Below are 20340 nucleotides of genomic sequence, written 5' to 3' on the forward strand. Positions count from 1 at the left end.
GCAAGAACACGTGTTGCTTGCTTTCATTCGTAGCATACCTGCTATACGTACATTTAAGTAAACTTCCATTGCCAACTGACAGCTCCTTCATCAAAGAAGTACTCTTTCAACGTGTCTCGTACAGCCGCTGCATCCCGTGAACATCTGCAGCCGACACTGTTTGGTTTCTGCAGAGCTTGATTGACACTTTCTGTCTGCTGAAGAGTCCCTGTGCGAATGTTTCCTAAAAACAATAAAGAATAGCACTTTTCAGCCTTACAGTTACTTTCACAAACATACATACTGGGAGCTGTCGACTGTTTTAATTGCTTGGTAGTGCATACCAGTAGAGACATCTTCAGCGTCAATACTGTCAGGTGGAGAGTATAAAGCTCTGGTTGAAGTCTTTGACCGAAGAAGGTTGTGCAGTGCAACAGTTGCTTTTACTATGGCAATGACACGCTCTGGTTGGTGTCTGATTGGGGCTCTGAATATCTGCCATCGGTTAGCCAGGAGCCCAAAAGCGTTTTCAACTATCCGACGGGCACGTGACAACCTGTGGGGACGAAAAAATGTTTAACACGTTCCGTGATGTATGACACTCGCACCTGTAGTTGAAAACTCTTTTCTTCTGGTCAAGGTCCCTTGAAGGGTAGGGTCTCATCAGATAGGTCTTTAACCCAAATCCCTCATCGCCAACTAACACAGATGGCGTCTCACGAGAAGAATGAGGTAATGCTTGCGGCCCTGGGATTCTTAGATTGCCGGACTCTATTGCCTCCTTCATTGAACTCTGGGACCAGATGCCAGCGTCGTTCATGCGACCATTCCTGCCAACATCCACGTACAAGAACTTCATGTCAGCGTCTACAAGAGACATCAGTACAATACTGAATGTCTGCTTGTAATTTCGGAACAAAGCTCCTGAACGTGCTGGTGGAGAAATGACGACGTGTTTGCCGTCAAGTGCTCCAATGCAGTTCGGAAACTGCCAGAGCTCCCAGAAGCATTTCTTGACATCTTCCCATTCTTCTTCTGTCTGGGGAACCTATACAGACGTTATATACTTTCAATGAAATGACTCTGTTTCTATGCGTATATGTGTATAGCGGTCTCAATCACATACCACTGATCAACATATGTGTGAGGAGTGGGCATGACTTGGCCATGCCGCTGGTATCAGGGGACAGCATAAGGCAATTGCTCACCTTCACATACTGTTGGTGCAGTGTAGTCCAGATTGCACGACGCACATCTCGAACAATACCAGATATTGTGTTGTTGGAGATCCTGAACTGGTACTTCAGTGATGTCATGGTTTCTCCTAAAAAAACACAAGCAGAAAAGGAAACAAAGATGTGAGAAAAAAGATGGAAAAGAATCGAAGCTCGCGCACGCGTCATTCATCCTGCACAGCCGTACAGTTCGTTCGTATCTCTGGCGTTTCCGCAACATTTATATTTACTTTGCTATTGACATTTTGCAGCAAATTCTTACCTGTAGCTAAGTACCTCAGCGTAAAGGCAAGTCTTTCGCCGGGTTCAATCGCAGAACGGAAAGGCGTGTCCTGCCTCCTTATCAGCGGTTCCACGTTGTGCAGCAGTTCCTCAAACGTGTTGGTGTCCATCCGGATCCATCTTCTGTAGTTCTCGTGATCCACTAGCGCGAGCTCACGAAGCAAGTTCTCGTAGCACCCTTGCATTTTACGTCGTTTCAACCATGGCTTTACCCAACAGCTAAGTCGTCGCGGTTTGCGAACATTTTCACTTTCGGCAATGGTGTAAAGCGCCAGTGCAGCTAAAATTTCACCATCACCGTCGGCTGCTGGATTATCCGCCAAGTAGGCCAAGACAGCGACGGCGGCGTCCATGATTGTTGTCGTCGGAGCGTGCTCATACAATGTGAGGGGAAAACACAACACGAGCACAGCACGAGAGCTTTCGGGAAACAATGTTCGTCAACATTGCTGCTGCTTCGTGTTTTCCGTTTTCCCAGTGTGCGATGCCCACGAACAGCAGCAAAACAGGAGCTCATCTCTGTTTCTGCCCTCGTGTTTTGCTCCCGTTCGTCTAGTGTGAGAAGCGCTTAAGAGATATTCTGTGAGATGTTCTGTAGTATTTTTCAATAGGGTTTGGCGCAGTAGCAGACGTCGAGCAGCTCCTATTAACCTGCTCGGAGTACTCTGCAGCCCGCACTGTCCTCGCCGATCGCCTCCAACGCCTGGGACACGGTTCGCTCTCACTGGCCGTGCATCTCTGCCTCGTCGCACACCAACAGCAGGGAGGGCTAGGGAGAGTTACAAGGGCTCCCCTGCAATACCTACGGACACCCAGCTGACGGTAACACTCTCCCTTAGGCGCTCGCCTCCACTGCGACGAAGCCGGCCGTTTTTGTTTTTTTGCTCCACCAGGGCGTAGCAAGCCGACATAGGTGTGGCTGACCTGTCCCTGCGTGGACGCCACCTCCTGCTCATTAAACTTATATATACCCCCTCTTCTGTCCCGAAGGGGGAGGAGCTTCCCTCCGAAACATCGACTCTTCCCGATTTCTTAAATAACGAAAAAAAAGACTCTTCCCCATTTCCCAAATAATCTTTTTATTATGTAAGCCTTTCTTTGTATTCTATTATCACCTCAAATTTGTCGCTGTGTCCCTTCCCTTTCGCTGAAATCAAATCAAATGAAATCATATAGCTGAAATCAAAAATGAAACACAGACTACGGAGGTACCGGAAGTAAGAAAAACGGGGATAATTTATTTACGTTTAAGACACTTGGAGTGCTAAAAAGGTTGTCTACGTTACCGCGAGAACTTCGCCTTCGTCAGGACAAAAATATGTCAGTGATACACAGAGCTTATAAAGGCTCGCATAGTGACGTCATCGGGAAAGGAAAAAGCCTGCCACCTGGCGGTTGTGAATGGGTGATGTTCCAGAATGTTTAGTTGTTAGGTTCAAGTGTGATGTCATTGTCCTTGGGGGAGTCGCTTTGTTCAGGTGGTGCCACCCGTCCGGCTGAAAACCAATTGGAAAAAGTGCATTATCTACGAAGTTAGACTTCTTGATAGCATGCCGGGGTCCGTTAATGGTCGATTGGAATTTGTAGATTAGGTAGGATTCGGGTTGGTCTCGGGAGCGGTCAGAGTTGAAGTTTGACTGGAGATTAAAGATTGATACATCGTTAATAGAATGACCTGGCTGCATGAAATGTCGGGAAACTGGAAGATTAGGTTTTTTGGTCACATTCGATCGGTGGTTGTTGAATCTGACTCTGAAAGAAGTTTTTGTCTGGCCCACATATTGTGCCTGACATGCGTTACATTGGAGTGCATAGATGACGCATAGATTGTATAGATGACGCCAAGACCATTGCAGACCTAGACTATAATTCCTCAAACGTCATCTATACAATCCAATGTAACGCTTGTCAAGCACAATATGTGGACCAGACTTCACTCGAAATTTGTCTTTTGTTCGCGCGTGAGTGGTTCACATGCAAGTATAGACATGTACACTGCCAACCCTGCCAAGCAATCGTCACGCCTGAGTCGACTTCATTCACAATTTTTTTCCGCCTGCGCCGACTTGTTCGCAAATGTTTCCGTGCGGTGGGTGGCGTGTGGGCGGTTTACATGCAAGTAGGGACATGCATGCCGACACCCCGGCAAGCACACCTAGGCTAACTTCATTCACAATTTTTCTGCCTGGGCTGGCTTCTTTGGCAATTTTCCCACCTGGGCTGATTTCACCCACATTTTTTCCCACTGCAACAGGTGTGCGGTGGGCAGTTTACATGCAAGTATAGTAATGCAAGAACAGTCGTATACAAAAGTACAAGCGAAAATTTATTGATTAAAGGTAATAGTGTAATGTCAATCTGTGAAGTGGAAAAACCCAGCCAAAGAACCTGAAACAGAAGGAACACAATACTACACAATACACACAGTAAAAAATATACTTACTTATTACAGGTATGATGCAATAGCATTGGAGATGGATCACAAAGAAAGAATCAAGCACACTATTTTTGTTAATAGTAATCATACACACAAGTTTTAATTGAATCAGAATTAAATTGAATAATAGATTTAATCAAAGGAGGTGTTCTTAATCAATATGGCTACAATTTTTGCTATAAAAAAAGTAGAAGATTCATATACGTGACCACCATCATTGCAACTATGTAGTTTTAATTTCAGTTACAAGTTCTGATAGATGTAAGTAATTCCGGGCACAATAGGGAAGCTATGTTGGATATGCCTTATTCCAACATGACGCAAATTGAATTAGTCAGTTTTTTATTAAGTGAATGGCGCAGATATACAGAAATAATTCGAATCAACACAACACAATCAATAGCTAGCCCTAATAGAGAACCAAACCGACGCATTCTCCCACACACAAACAGTTACATGTAGGGAAACAATAGCGAAACAATACGCTATCAGAACGAGAAACTGCCGCGACTTTAATCAAAGAAGATATGATAACAGTCAAAATTTCAAGTTTTATTATACAAAGTCTATGACGTGACCACAGTCATTGCGGTGCTAACAATAGTGGGATTTTAATTTGAATTGCAAGTTCCGATTGGTGTAATGAATTAGTTGTACACAACAGAGACTCTGGAAGACCACAGGAACACAGCGGGACGACACGAACACAAGAGGAGATAAAACCTATAACAAAGGACACCTCATTTAGGTCAAGAAGGTAATCTTAATAAACATGATTACAATCAAAATTACAAGTTTTATTATAAAATGTGTGAGACGTTATCACTATCACTGTGACACTAACAATTTCCACATTATCATGTAGTGGGGACTTTCTTATTAAGTGCCGTAAGGAATTTTGAGCACAATAGGGAAGCTAAGTTGCATATGCTTTGTTCCAACATGACACATCGTATAATTAATCAGTTTCTTATTAAATAAACAGTGCAGACTTAAGGAAATAATTTGAAACAACACAACACAATCAATAACCAGTACTAATAGAGAGCCAAACCCGCGCATCCTCCAACACACAAACAACAAACACATGTAGGGAAATAATAGCGAAAAACATTCTATCAGAATGAGAAACATTACACATATAATTCAAACTAACTAGCACGTACTTAAGGCTGAAGAACAGAGGAAAACTATCAATAGCTAGCACAAATAGAGAACAAACAACAATATGAGAACGAACCGGTTTCACTAAGCAGCGTTTTCTCCAACACGTAAACAACAGAGGAAAACAATTTATCATTTGAAGCACTATAAAATCATCCTTACGACCTAATCTAGTCGAACACTATGAAGTGCAATTTTCATTCTAACAGACTCTATAAACCATACTTTCATGGAGGTATTCAACACAGAGAAAAGGGACACAGTACAAAGAGAAAAACGAACCTGCTCTTTTGCTACTTAAGCCCTGGTGGGGGTCACGCTCTCTTTCACATTCTTTCCTCCAGAGGGGGATATTGTCAAGAACGGTTTACCAGTCAAGTTTGCACAGAGAGGAATTTTTTTATTGATCAATTATCGGAAGTAGATGCTAGCATTCGTCGATTCTGAAGAACACAATAAGAATTCTATCAAAACAACCAGTAGCCAGCAAAAAACTAAAGTCAGACATCAATATCACAGCAAACCGACTTTAGACAAACATTTTATCAGCAAGTGAAAAATATTGCGCTAACATCAGGGAAACAATACTCAAACAAAACGAGAAACATTACAAATTTGATAAATTCAAGCTGACTAGCGCAAATGTAAGCAAATAATTTGATTCTGAAGAACAGAGGAAAACAACCAATAGCTAGCACTAATACATGAGGTACTAATACTAATGAGGCACATGAGACACTACTACAAGGTCAACAATATCAGGGCGAACCAGTTTCTCTAAGCGGCACATTCTCCAACACGTAACCAACAGAGAAAAATAATGTGCCATTTGAAGCACCATAAAATCAACCTCGCAATCTATGCTAGGCGAACAGTATGAAACGCAATTTTCATTCTAACAGACACTATAAACCTTAGTTTGATTAAGGTATCCACACTAACACACAGAAAATACATACGATACAATAACGAACCGTGGCGAGTTATCTCCAGCTTGTTCATCCTTGAGTCCAGTCGGGGATCTTTATCTTTTCGTATTATTTCCTTGAAACAGGAGTCTTTCTTCAAAGCGGAGGACAAGTCGACTAAGTTTGTACAGAGGCGATATTTTTGATTTGAACAAATAGAGAAAGTCCAAATTATTCAGTGATAGCAACAATACTCAATCAAAAATGAGAAACAAATGTAATTACATCAGTTGTTTATGATAACTTTGCAGCAGAAAGTTCTATACGCAGAAGCCACAAAAAAAAAAGAAAGGAAAATGAACATCTGAAGTGCAAATTAATGTAAAAGTTTTCTACAGAGGAAATCAACAGGCACAATCAGAAATACATAATAGGTAGTTGAGGCTTTCCCAACTCATACAATATCTTTATGTCTATCAATCGAGTGAACATCTGAAACCAAGTCAAAACAATAATTAATTCAGACAATCATTTTCTAAGCAAGCAGCATGAACACTCCATAGAATCAGTACAGAAACTTGTCTTCTTGAGCTAACAAACAGGACCTGCTAGTGGATGTGAACAATAAAGTGAGAGAGGGAAGCCGCCAACCATAAACTTCCCCCTACACTCCCGTCAAGGTTACATCCGTAAAGAGGGGAGGATTCTCGCGCGGCATTCTACACAGTCATTAAAAGCACACGTTTTTTCTTACAAATGAAATACTTTTGTAATAAATTTTCATAATTCTCACGGCGACACGGAGGAGATATTAATAACATTTCTAAACCAGATAGCATAACACATTTTTAAACAATAAAATGAGCATAGACGTGCTCTTGATTAAGTGTAGAAGCACACTAGAAAACAGAACAATCAAGGAAGCATCAGCTGGTTACCACAAATCGTGGAAGGATATGAGAAAAAAAAAACTGCTTAGAAAAAGAAGAGCCACGAAATGATTCCATTATCACTGTATTTCAATACGTCCTAGACATGGTCGTATTCGGAGATATGGTAGAAAATGGTGTCTTGCATTGTAACAGCATCTAGGCACTCTTTTCTGTGGGCTTTCGAGTGACATATTTATTCACATTAGAATCATTTGTAATGATGCTGATAACAACACTCTTAATCACATGATAATTTTGTGATGGTAGTGTGCCCATATTCAGTTCATCCTTCATTCACTGGTGTGAATTTAGGGGTGGAGTGTGAGTCAAGGCAGAGGAGCTAGTACGAAATGGGAGTACCTGTTCCTATCAGGTAATATACAGGACGTGTCAAAAAGGAAGAACTGTGGGCACTTAGCACGTACCTGTACTGGTGTAAGGAGAACAAGTTGCAACATAATTGAAAGTATAGTGAAGTGAAGTGTATATTAGAAGTGGCCTTTGGCCCAAAGTGGTGCTTTGGTTCATTCAGTATTACTACAATTTCTACTATTCTATACTTATTGCTCGAACTCAGCTATTTAGAACAGATTGAAAACAGACACAACAGAACGAAATTACAGACATTGGGACATTCATGATAAATAGAGGCATGGTTGCAATGTGGATGTGAATGCAGATGTATATAATAAATCTTGTGACCTGATTACACAGGAACGTGTTTTTCTATTCTTCAAGATTTGCCTTGTAGCATATGAGACTACACAGCAAGTGCACATATCACACCAGTGTAAAGCTGGAGTGTTGTTGACATCCGTGTAGCCACCATGTCATGACATCAGTGTCATGACAGCTGTCAACAATGCATAGCATGTGAGATTTGCCAGGAAATCTTGCAAAAAATGAGCATGCCTGTGTTCCAGATCCCGTGATCTGTCATATATCTGCAGTCACATCATAATGATACCCATGATTTAGCACAGACGATACAAATGTCAATCTGCCACGTCGTGACCGTCCTCAGCATAGCTGCGTTTCAGACAGATCGATGTACTTGTGCGCCGCAGTACAAGGTGGAGAAACGGCATTACCACTAACAGCAGGTCCCTGTGATCTACATATATTTCACGGTACTGGTAATTGTGTTACTGGTTCTCTTTGCACCGGCTCAGACACACTCTACATGTCCTTCTATCACAGTTCCCTTTTTCATGATCTCTATTTTTTGTTATGTGTAACAGACAGCATTTCCGGTATTCAATCACTCTTCACGTCCAATGTACAGCAGTAATTTCATCTGTTCAGTGTTGGTACTGCCTGTGCCAGTAAGAGTGTCAGCTACTGCTTCTGCTTTTCATGCTAAACTGCCCAATAGAATTCCGCTCTGTTGCACTGTCAATGCATTGGAGTTGTGTCTCCACGCACAATGTAGTAAATATTTCTTTTTTCCATAGCATGTGGCATGGGACAAACATCTGTACTTCACAACTAATAGTTGATATCCTTAATAATAATAATCCTTGTGGAAATGCGTAACAAGTTTTATTGAGTTAATCCAAAGAAACAACTCAAAAGCATGAGGTACAGGCACTGCTGTGCCCAAAACAGATAATTTGGAAGAAAAGAAACAAAGTTTTGGGCATACACAGTGCTGCTCACACAATGAAGGGGAGCACTGTGTGAATCATGGTCATGGGCTTGTATTGGCAGTAATCGCATCCCAGAAATATGTTGCTTTGATAAAGTCTGCAGCCAGGTTTCTTGTGTTTTGTGTCTTGCGGTGGGCAGTCTACAAAGCCACATCTACTGTTAGCAGATGATAAATGTGAGCATAAAAGCAAGTAGCTGTCACCTTGAATATTTTCTAATATTACGGTACATCATCACCGCAGAAATGTTGGCTGTTGGCATATTTGCCCTCCCCTTCTGGTGTGGTGTGCTGGAAGCAGTAGAGCACAAAATTTAGGTGTACATGTACTTACATGTGCGTCCTTATAAAATTTTGAGACCTTCACTGCTCTGTGAATTTTCTCCTGAACCGGCAAGGTGTAACCTGCTCACAATTTTGCACGCAGCATCTGCACGCCCCTGACAGTGGTATCGACATCATGACTACATGGGCTGCTTGACACTCTAGTGTTGTGTTTATATGCCCCCGCGAAGGCCGAGGATCAGAGAATCCGTGTCAAAGTAACAGGTAATCACCGGACAAATGAGCTTACTCCGCATGGTTTCATAGTAGAATGAGTACGTGGTTAACTTTTGGTTTATGGTTGCTTTTCTTTTGCGCATTCATACATGACACAATCCGAGACAAAATTTTCATTCTGCCTGACTCCCGAGGTGACTCGCTGCCTCCTTATCGAAGGTTACTCGAATACAGACTTGGAGGTATCTTGAGTACCGTACTCTAAATACTGTATCTTAAATACTTTTGTTGGTATCTTAGTATCTTACTGAGTACGCTTCGTGAAAAGTATTGGTACCGTAATTAAAATTCTTTTTCAGTATTTAGTACTCAGTACTCAAATTACTCTGTCCATTTTGTCGAATATTAAGATGGCATTCTACATTTGTTTATTTATTTATTTTCTTCTTCTCACTCTCTCCCTCTAGTTCTTTTTTTTTGCCGCACTTGACAACAGTTGACTTTTCCAGGCCGTTTCAAAGGAAGTCCACGCTGTTATCATTTGGTGTGTTCTGGACAAACGACAGCCGTCGTGTGTTCTCTCCTTAAACTGGGAAACGTTTTTCAAATTAAGAGAGGACGGTTGTCGGATGAGCACTGTCAAATGCAGCTACTACTGCGTGTAAATAAAGGCACAACTCGATCCTTCTGTGGCTGTTTATTTTTTGAGTATCTTATAAGTATCTTAAATAGTTTTCATAGTATTTCCTACTCTACTCTAAATACTTTCATTTCTAACGATGTTTACTGTATTTCAAATACATTTTGCGCTCAGTATTTAGTAACCTATTTTAAATACTTTTTTACGAGTCGAATATCAGGCATGTTAAATTTATTTAAAAGTGTTCTCCCAAAGACTGCATTATTTGAGAGTTTGTATAAGTTTTTTCGAATGTCGTGCCCGAGGCAACGCGTCTAGCAACATTGTGCTCAATGTAGGGACGCAGGAATGGTGCCTGGCGAAATTTTAGAATTCCTTGAATTTTCGTCACCCTCATGCCCAGTCTACAATACAGTGCGAGCAGCGCATAATGAACAACATACTCGACTTTGTGCTTGCACGTAAGCAACAGCTTTTTGCTGTTAGCAGGCTGATATATTAATTCATCGAGAAGCCCTCACTGGAACGGCGAGAGCCATTCCTTTGGCACTACTGCCTTCGGGAGCCAGGGGGAAGTACTCCGTTAGAGCGTGGATAGATTTTGGATAGTCCAAGTCACATACGTACACGTACCCCACGTCTGAATATATGGGGTCACGCATAAAATCCACGGAGCTAAAATCCTCGACCCATTTGCAGTCACCGATGGGGAGGTGCTTTATCACAATAAATCCGTAAACATTGTTGCAATCTATGTATGATATGTACACCTCCTCTTTATCGGGATCATAGCCACTACACAGACGGTTGTTAGCCCGCAAATGATGCCTGCTCGCCTGACAGAGACCGCCTCTACACTCTTAATTTTTTTACACCCTTTAGGGTGTAATAAGGGTGTAATCCCAAAGTGTGATAACTCACTCCCTTTAGGGTGTAATATCACACCCTTTTCCACCGGCTACAACCTCAAAAAAGGGTGTAATTTGCTACTTCAAAAACACCCTTTAGGGTGCAATCCAAAAGTGCTATAACTCACTCCCTTTAGGGTGTAATTTAACACCCCTGGTAATATTACACCCTTCAAAAAGGTGTTGTGTATCTGTCAAGTAATACATGTGCTACTTGAGAGATAGATGCTATAGTTCTCACAAATGCCAGCAGCCAGAAACTGTGAATCTATGCACATGTACGCAGTCCAATAAATGAGGAGTTGAATTACTCATACATAATTCAGGGGAGTGCCTCTCTGCTAATTACTGTGGACACAAGAAATTTCCACGAGCATCACATGCACAGCCACTGCAGCATTTGGGAAATGCACCTGAAAGGAAAAGTCCAGACGTAGGTTAAGTATACAGGTTCTTTATTTTATAGTGCTTGAGGTCCAATTGCTACCGCAGTTACAATCCTTTGTATTGCTAATGAGGCCAAACCAGACAAACACCACATATCAATACTAGAACCGTAATTACCACCGAAGCTATATATGGCATGAAACTCTTGCTTGCCAGGATACAAAGCACCTGCTTTGTGCATTGCATAACGAAGCTCGGTCTCCCTTAGTTCTGGGGTCTTAAAAGAAACATTCAACAAGAATGATGTAAAATCCTGCTGGACAACACTGCTTTAAAACTCTTGACGCCAGTATATCAAAGTGTGCCAAAGCTTAATGTGCCCTCAAGGAGCAGCGAAAGAGCGAGCAATGAGCAGCGGCTTTTTCGCTTCACAGGTTTTCTTGAATGCTCTGAAAAAAAAGTCATATTAAGCTGGACATGTACTGCTGGCGACATACTGTCTGTCATTTGGGTTTGATGGTTTCGCTGCTTTCTGCGGCATGCTGCAGGTAGTGAGTAATAAACAGGCACAGCAGATTTTTCCCGACGTGCCTGCTGCTTACTACTTGCAACGACTCTTGACAGAGGCTGCAGAATGCTGTGAAAGCCCGAAACCCAATCTTCAGACGAGTACGTCTTAAATAGGTAAAATGTACACTCTAAACCCATTGACAGATAGGTGCCGCCTGATCAACTGGCACATTTCTGCACGAGAAGACTTCAAGACGAAGCCTGCGAAAGCTGTAGGTGCCCTGTGCCCCCTGAAACAACTGGTATGACATCGCTGCTGAAGCCAGGAGCCACAGTGTACCGGACGCAATGAAGGAATACTTGTACCAACTAATACGCGAGACACATTATGCCTCTCGAGTTCTCTAACAGAAAATGACCTCCAGGCTTCGCAAAAAAAAAAAAAAAAAAAGAAGAAGAAAATTGGGGAAAAAATGCACCAAGGACATTGAACTTGAAACACAAAATTTTATTGGAGTGCACATACCTTTAAATTTCATCCAGTACATCATCGTTGGCCGAATGGAAAGCATACACGGTTCACTAATCCCAACACACACATGGAGCACACGCTGCATGGACACAACCCCTCCGATGCACCAGGCTGGCACTGCAAAGCTCAACCAAGATCATCCTTAGTGACGAACACGACAGTTCCTCAAACGAAATGGCCGACGAATAATTGTCCGAGCATGTGGCACCAGACCCCTCTTCGATGTGAGAAGCAGTTGCAGTTCTGCATGCATATGCGTGACCGTTGAGACAGGACACTATCTGTAAAGAAACCGAAGTGAACATCACGCTAGTATTGTTCAAACGTTTATGCTAGAATGTTACAGCTTTTTTGTAACTCACGTCCTTGCAGTCGATACAGTCCCACGTTCACCTATAACGAAAGAATACAATTAGCCTCGCTTGTAATATAAATCGTCGCTTCACCGATGTAGCCGATCCACTCCTGCCGCCATTTGCAATGTGTCCATCGTCTGCAACAGAACGATTGTTAAACACAAGTAAAACGCAGGCGCCGTACGTTGCATCACAGCCAGGTTGACTTACCTTAAGCAAACATTAAACTTGTAATTAAAAAGCAAGGTTGTCGTCCTTTCAAAGGCGAGGTTGCAGCGCACATAACAGGCACGAACGCAGCGACGAATGCACTGCGGTAGAATACGCGGTGCCACGTCACTCCTCACGGGCGGAGCGCAGAACAACGTAGTACGCTCCAGCGAAGGCACACATATTCAGCCGGCACACGGATTATTCGACAAGCACACGAGTATACGGCTCAGGAGGCACACATATTATTCAGCGGGGCACACATATTTGGCGATAGGGATCGTTGAGCTTGCTATTTGATAGCTGTTACGGCTGCTTCCAGACGGTTACGGCTGTGTACCGGCTGTACTTTCTGAGGGAACTTTTTTAACCGGCACATGTTCGTCACAGGATTTAGAGTGTAGACTCAAAATTTCTACTGAGGTGCCCTATTGTATGCATCTGTAGGTAACATGAAGCATATCATTGTGCTTTCAAAAGAAATACAGTTCATGTAAAAGCTCTATGCCCGCTACACCCATTTTACGCCTCTTTTACACCCGAGCTCAGTGGATGTTGTAAATAAGGTGTTACGTTATTATTACACCCATTTAACACCCCTCATCCCAGGATGTTTCTTCGAGCTGGTGTAATTTGGGAGTAAAAATTAGTTTACACCCCAGTTACACCCGGATTACACCCTAAAGGGTGTTTTAAATTTAAGAGTGTACGCCCGATTCGATGGTTCTGTACATGTCCTCGTCCATGATTAACTCCAATTTTGCCTGCGTGTAATTTAGAGCGCATTGCTACGAACAGGATGCGAGAGAAACATAATGAAGCAATTCCAATGCGCACGCGCTGTAGCACAGACGTCGGAAGTGCTGCATCACGTCCGTAGGTAATAGGGCATCTGTTTTCAAGTGCAATGCCTTATAATCCCTCAAATTTGAGCATCCAAAATGTTCAAATACGAGCAACTCATACTGGTAGCCCTCCTCACTTATACCCTCGCGCGTGAGATCATTTCGAGTATTGGTATGAGGTACAGGCACTGCTGTGGCAATGAAGCGAGTTGTCTTCCGCCCCAGAACGTGAAATTCCCGCAGCAGTCCGGCGAAATCATAGGACAAATTGTGTACCATGATGGGCAATTTTTCGCTCGTCGTGCACGCGACGTGACAGGGGTTACACAATGTCACGATATAACTTTTCTCGCCCGCACTACAATGCTTTGAATGGTCGGAACGGGGAAGATCTTCGGTAAACTTCTGCTTACAGTACGCACAGTGGGTAGCAGCTCCGTGCTCAGTGCATTGCTCATCATTCAGCACCATTGCGGCGGGGCAAGCGTTCAGGGCGATCATCTCATCCCGCAATTCCATCAAAGCTTTCACGCACCCCCTCGCAGCATCTTCCCCATGGTGCGTCCTGATGCGCAACACCCTTGAGTCGTGGGTACGCACAAGCACGGCACAAAAGCTAGACGTGATGTGACGCTGCATGCCATCACCACTGGGCGCAAGTATGTTCTTCGTGTCCAGCACGACAACGTAGTTGTACTGCGGCATGTACTGTATTTTAGTAAATACTACAAAATTTTCGCCGGGTTCACAAAATTCTATTAGGATTTCGTTCACGTCCGTGCAAAGGCGTCGATGTCTTGCCACTCTCTTTTCCTCCTTAAAAGCGCGAGTGCAACGTTCGCATACGAAACTGATTAACTGATGAAGTTCCTCCCTTTGAGCTGTGCAGGCGTTCCTCGTGGCACCAAGTATTTTCTTCTTCAAGCACCAGGGAAGGTTAATCGAGTAAGGGGTCCCGAGTAGCGACGGATGTACACATTTCTTCCTCAGGGCTAAGCTCAGCATGCATTAGTCTGGACGACGCATCAACTTCGGGGAGGGTCTGCCCACGGCAGCTAACAGTGAAAACGCCATTCACGGCAAGCATGCCATTCAGTACACCACATGCAAAAAATCTTGTGTTTATAGCATACCGCTTAGTTGCGGCGGTCGCTACATTGGCCAGACAGGTGGTTGTCTGAACGATAGAATTCGCGAACCCGCTAATAACGTTAAGAATGGTTCAAGTACGTCCGAACTCCGCAGACACATCCTCTCCTGTGAAGATTGTGAGCCGATTTTCAAAGAACGAGATATCTTCTCTTTTGCACCAATGACCGATCTCGTGTATTGTTGGAAGCAAGCCATATCACTAATACCCCAGACTGTGTCAGCAAAGCACACTATCACACTACCGCACGTCTAAACCGCACTAAAGCACTTCTGTCACACTACCGGCTGACCTCCTTAACCTACAGTTTGAAAAGGGCCTTGACTAGCCTCTCTGTAAATCTGCTAGCTTCTTTGCTTTAAGAGGTAGCCTCGCTGCCATGTGTTAATGTATTCTCGCTTGGTTGTGCTTCATTTGTCCCTGTTTTTCTCTGTATTAAAGTGTGTCATTGCTGGTTTGTGAGTTGGTTGTGGTGAGTTTGTGGTGAGGTGGTTTGTGGTTTGTGAGAGATTCTGTAGCTCCCAGAGGTCTGAGCAACTGGTCTACAAATGTACGTTTTTTGTCACAAAAGCATCAAGGGAGTAGTGCTACACGTCTTGCGAAATACGTCATAGTTCTCTCCAAAGACGGACGACACCGACGCAACGCTGTCACTCCTGCTGACAGAGGCATGACCATGGGGTGCGCCATGTGCGGGCTCGGTAGTGACCATTGAGGGGACGGGGGGTTCTCTCCACAAAATGCAGGGGCACGATGGCGCACAGGGTTACTTGTTACAAGCACATCTAAGAGTAAAAGAGGCAAAAGCACATGCAAATGCCTACGTACTGGTACGGAACAACATGTTATTTTACACAACAGCCTTATTATTCTGCGCTACAATGCAGTCACAATCACTGTCAACAGATCACGACCCTTAATGCTACGAAGAAGCATGCTGGATCTGTGAAATTAAAACTGCTGTTAATTTCCCACACTGTCTGTTTTCATGTTTTCCAATTTGCACTATTAATCAGGGTCGGAACTGTAATTTTTGGGGTCCGGCCCAGTTTCAGCGCACTTCAAGTAACGGTTTGAACTGCGGTCAGTTCAAACCAGTTTAGAGGCTTGCACAATTAAAATATCAAACTGCCCCTGGAACCGTCAGGCTGAGGAGGTACGAAGTTGACAACGAATTGACACGAATTGACGAAGTTGACAAGAAGGACAAGTTGTGTTTACTGGAGCACTCTGCATTGCTGAATATTTGTAGCCACCTTCAGCAGCAATTCTAATATCACAGACAAGAAGTATACAAACATAACATTACAAATAAAATGTTGAATACAGTCGCCGACCGATTTTTCGGACTCCAAAATTTCGGACTTTCCAATATTTAGGCCAAACTCGGTGGCTTCGTCAGAAGCCCCACAGAACCAATGCATTTCGACTTCCAATAATTCGGACCGTTTTTCGGACTGACTGCTCGGTATTTCGGACAAATTTCGGTCCTAGATGCTTACTTTTGACGATTTTCCGCCACCCGGACAGCAAGTCATCTCAAATGCGGCACGTGCCCCGCTCGGAGAGCAAGAACAACAACTTTATTTTGACTTTGGAGAGTGGGAAGGTTCATCGGCAGAGGCGATACTCTACCCCATTGCTGGTGGGGATGTGGGGAATAAAATAACGAGCCCCTTCACAGTAACGAACGAAGTCCGATGGTGTAGAGAAATGTCAAAAGAGCGTCCGCTCCGTGTGGTTTTGGAAGCCATTAGATTCCAGGAGAGGCCACGTGACCGGAACTTCCGCTGAAAGGAGGAGCGAAAGTTCTTGTCACGTGGGCTCTCCCTCATGTGGTCGCCTCCGAGTCCGAAGGCATTCGAACTGCACGTGATACCGAACGCGCGCCGAGTGGTTCATGTTTCTCCCTATTTATGGCTTGTGTTTCCTCCACTGAGTTTTCTCTGAGTCTGCATCATCAGTCATCTCCATTACGCGCATTGTTGTACTGGACACGTTTCGGAAACAAAGGACGACGCTGGTTGGTGGTGACGACGAGAAGAGTTCGGCGTTCACGTCGCTGTTTGCACAACAACCAGAGGTATTCGCGGAATCATTAATGCTCTTAGAAGTGCGTATTCCGGAAGTGCGGCACTGGCATTACTCCGCATAACTACACCGCAACATTAGTTTGTGTTTCCCGACTGCCAAACATATGGGAATAGATGGTGTTGTTTTTTATTCTACTTCAAGTATTACTGACAGATCTTGTTTTGAAAGCGAATTTTGACCATCGACTAAATATTCGGACTGCTTGATAATTCGGACCAATTTTGTGGCTCCTGGAAGTCCGAATTATCGGTCGGCGACTGTATTAAGCCAAATACCAAATGAAGTCAGTTGTGCGCATCTACATCTTCCCTTTTTGAAATTTGCTTCTCTTTTTAGCCTCTGGGATGGATGCTTGATGCTGATATTTGCGGCAAACGAATTCTAAGTGCGCGCGCTACAACTATGTAATTGACACCACCACTAATCCACACTGAATTCGGCAAATTAACTGTGGGGCTTAATTACGACCTACATTATCAATTCGTGTTTTTAGTACCGACAGATGGAGATGCGAAAAGCATGGAAAGGACCAGTGTTGTAAGCGAACAGCAACAGAGTGAAAAGATCATGCTGCCGAAGTGGTAACTGCATCGGCAGTTCAGCGGTTCACCACTGGTCCAAACCCCTGCTTTTGCCGTTAATGGTATGCCACGGTCAAAATCAGGGTTCGGAAAAACCCGTTTTTTTTTTTAAAAAGCCCGCCCAAGTGGGTTTTTTCGGGTTTTTCGGGTGGGCTTTTCGGGTTCTGGGATTTTTTTTCGAACTGCCGCATATGACACGCAACAGCCGTCCTCCGCCTATTTTTCATGTTTCTCGAAGAAATAATTGTTTGCCGCTGTAGAATTTACGGTAAAGTAACCTCCGAAGCAGTCGTCCCTTTTCCTTCTTTTCTTTTTTCCCCTTCGTTTCTGTATTTCACCCGCGTGTGGGCTTTATTGGGTTTTTCAGCCCGGGTGGACCCAAAAAAACCCGGGTGGGTTTTTTTAAACTGGGTCCATTCGGCGAACCCTGGTCAAAATTCTTCTGACAGGGGTTACTCACAGTGAAGGAGACAAGACCAACAGGGGAGTGCGTGCGTCAAAGTCAGGATTCCCATGCAATGAAGTTTGTTTTTTCACAAGCAGCATTACAGATTTTCTCCATGAGAGTCTGCGTTAGCTGGTACGTCATGTCAGCATACTTCTTCTCTTCCTGTTCTTTTTCATACAGCCTCTCCTTGCAGACCTCCAGTTCTGCTTTCAGTCGACGGTTTTCCTCTTCTTAAGGACTTGAAAGCTCTGCTTGCGAAGCAACATTGCTGTCATAAGGTTGCTTCCTTTTCCCCAGTATAGTCTTTAACTGGATATTCTTTGCTGTCCTCGCGTTCTTTTCCGTTGCCTTTTTCGAAGCAGGGGGCTGGCTTCCGGATGTACCCTGGAAAATTAAGAACCAACAGATACACAATGCGCCTGAAAAATATTGTGACGGAGAAACATGTGACCCGCTCAAAAGCATGAGGGTATGTCATGTCATCCGAAACTTGTCCGAAGAACATTCCAACGTTGCTATATTCCATTCATTAGCTGAAGCTGAAAATCACAAACATCACGAAGAAGGCACTAGTGTTCAACCCACTGCTATCAATTGCTGGCCAATGTCATCTTCGTCAAAGATGAAGTCGTTTTCAGGTACCGGGAGTCGCTGGTGACCTAGCTCTTGCAGAAGAGCACCCATGCTTTTTGCGAAACAACGAAATGAAAAGAAAAACAATAAACAGGAACGTTACACAAGCACCGGAATTGCATAAAAACGACGACCCACTTCGTAAGCCCCTGTCTCCCCCCATTTCTATAGCAGATACCAAAGAAAAGACGTATCAGTCATGCCAAAGTTGAAGGCCCGCGACCCGACCCACAATAGAATAATTTGCAATGCCCAAAAGAGTCGAACCTTGTACGATTCGCAAGCAGAAACATGACATTGCAATACTTCTGCCACAGGCTCTCATGACACCGAACGGGTGACAGAAAGCTCCTGTTTCTGTCTGCGCTCACCTGGTTCCACAACAGACAGCACACACACAATAGACCGAGCGCTTTTTATGACACCAATTCATTAACTGCCCAATAAGCTGATAGGGAGAAATAATAAAGGCAGAAACTTACCTCGAAGGGCCTTCACTTCTCCGTTGTAAAAGCCTTGCATCTCCCCGTCGCACTTTCTATACCAAAACGCCTTTCTCACTTCTCCTTTCTTAAAGTCATTCACATGTTTCGTCCTTGATCATGGATGAAGGCATAATGCCGACTTCACCGTTTGCGTACTTCACGTACGCCAACATGACGTGATGGGAAAAGCTCCGGTGAGCACGCTCACGACGATATAAAAACGTTCAAAACAGAGACAAACACCGTAACAACGATGATGGCGGGGCTCTATGTTTGGTAGGGTTGTGTGGGTGGCGGATACGGCTTGGCTTGGAAAGGCCGCAAAGCGCGCTTAGTAGCCAACATCGAGACCGAAAATCTGAACCATTAAAGCCCCCAACCTAGGCCCGAACTCTGGTAGATTACTGTATATTACCAAATACAAACAACAAATATGTTTTTTTACAACTACAGTTCATATAATTACAACGTACGGGAACGGCGCGATTACGGCGGTCACAAAGCCACTGAGGGGGTAATGTGTATACGCCGTAAGTAGACGTCGGAAAGGTGGAAACGCACACGACGCATTGTTCAAATCGTGAATGGAGTTAAGTATTTTATGCTTTCTGTTGTGAAATGCGCCGCCGCTGCAAGAAACGTAGAAAGCAGTATCTCTCACGAGGCGCATTTTTCGACGTTCCTGCGTCCACAAGGCACTACTGGAAAAAGTGTGAACAGCAGGCGAGCATCTCGGGAATTGGATCGGGTGGAGGTAGTGGCAGCGGGGCTGACGGACACGTTCATCGAGTTGAAGGTGCTGTGGATGAGAGCGAATATCATGATAGTCATGATACACCTCATGAAGCTGGGGACAGCGCAAACACGTCTAACAACTTGAAACACTGCAACAGTAGTAGGAGGGGGTGTCGTAGGAGATCCGTGTCCAGTTAGCAACCTGGACCCCTGTACCCTGTGCCGTTGACCCCTGAGTCCTTCGCGAATGTTTCCCGCTTATCGGCGGGGCGGCGCGTATGCGGAGGGTTTTCCGCGCGATTATAACATGCATAGACATGCAAAGAGGAGTCATACACAAAAGTACAAGTTGAAATACTATATTTATTAAAGCCAATAGTGCTGGGAATTGTGCCAATTGTAGTGCCAATTGTGATGCCAATCAGGTGAAGGAGAAAAACCAAGCCGAAAAACCTTCACGACCTGTAACAGAATAAATAAAAACACAAGACAGTACATGTAAAGAATATACATAATTTATTCGTTATATACAGTCCAGTCATCAGATTCTGAAAGAAAATATAATATCAACATTCACATCATTGCTTACCAATTGTTCACTTAGGGAGCCACGCACCAACGACCTCAAAGATAACTTATTATTATATGAAACTGCATTTGCATTCATTAATACATACAATACTGCGGCCACACTGGATAATCTGAAAAAAGAGACATTTTAATATGAAAAATCATACCTG

This window comes from Ornithodoros turicata, chromosome 1 (genome assembly GCF_037126465.1).
Source record: "Ornithodoros turicata isolate Travis chromosome 1, ASM3712646v1, whole genome shotgun sequence".
NCBI lineage: Eukaryota > Metazoa > Arthropoda > Arachnida > Ixodida > Argasidae > Ornithodoros > Ornithodoros turicata.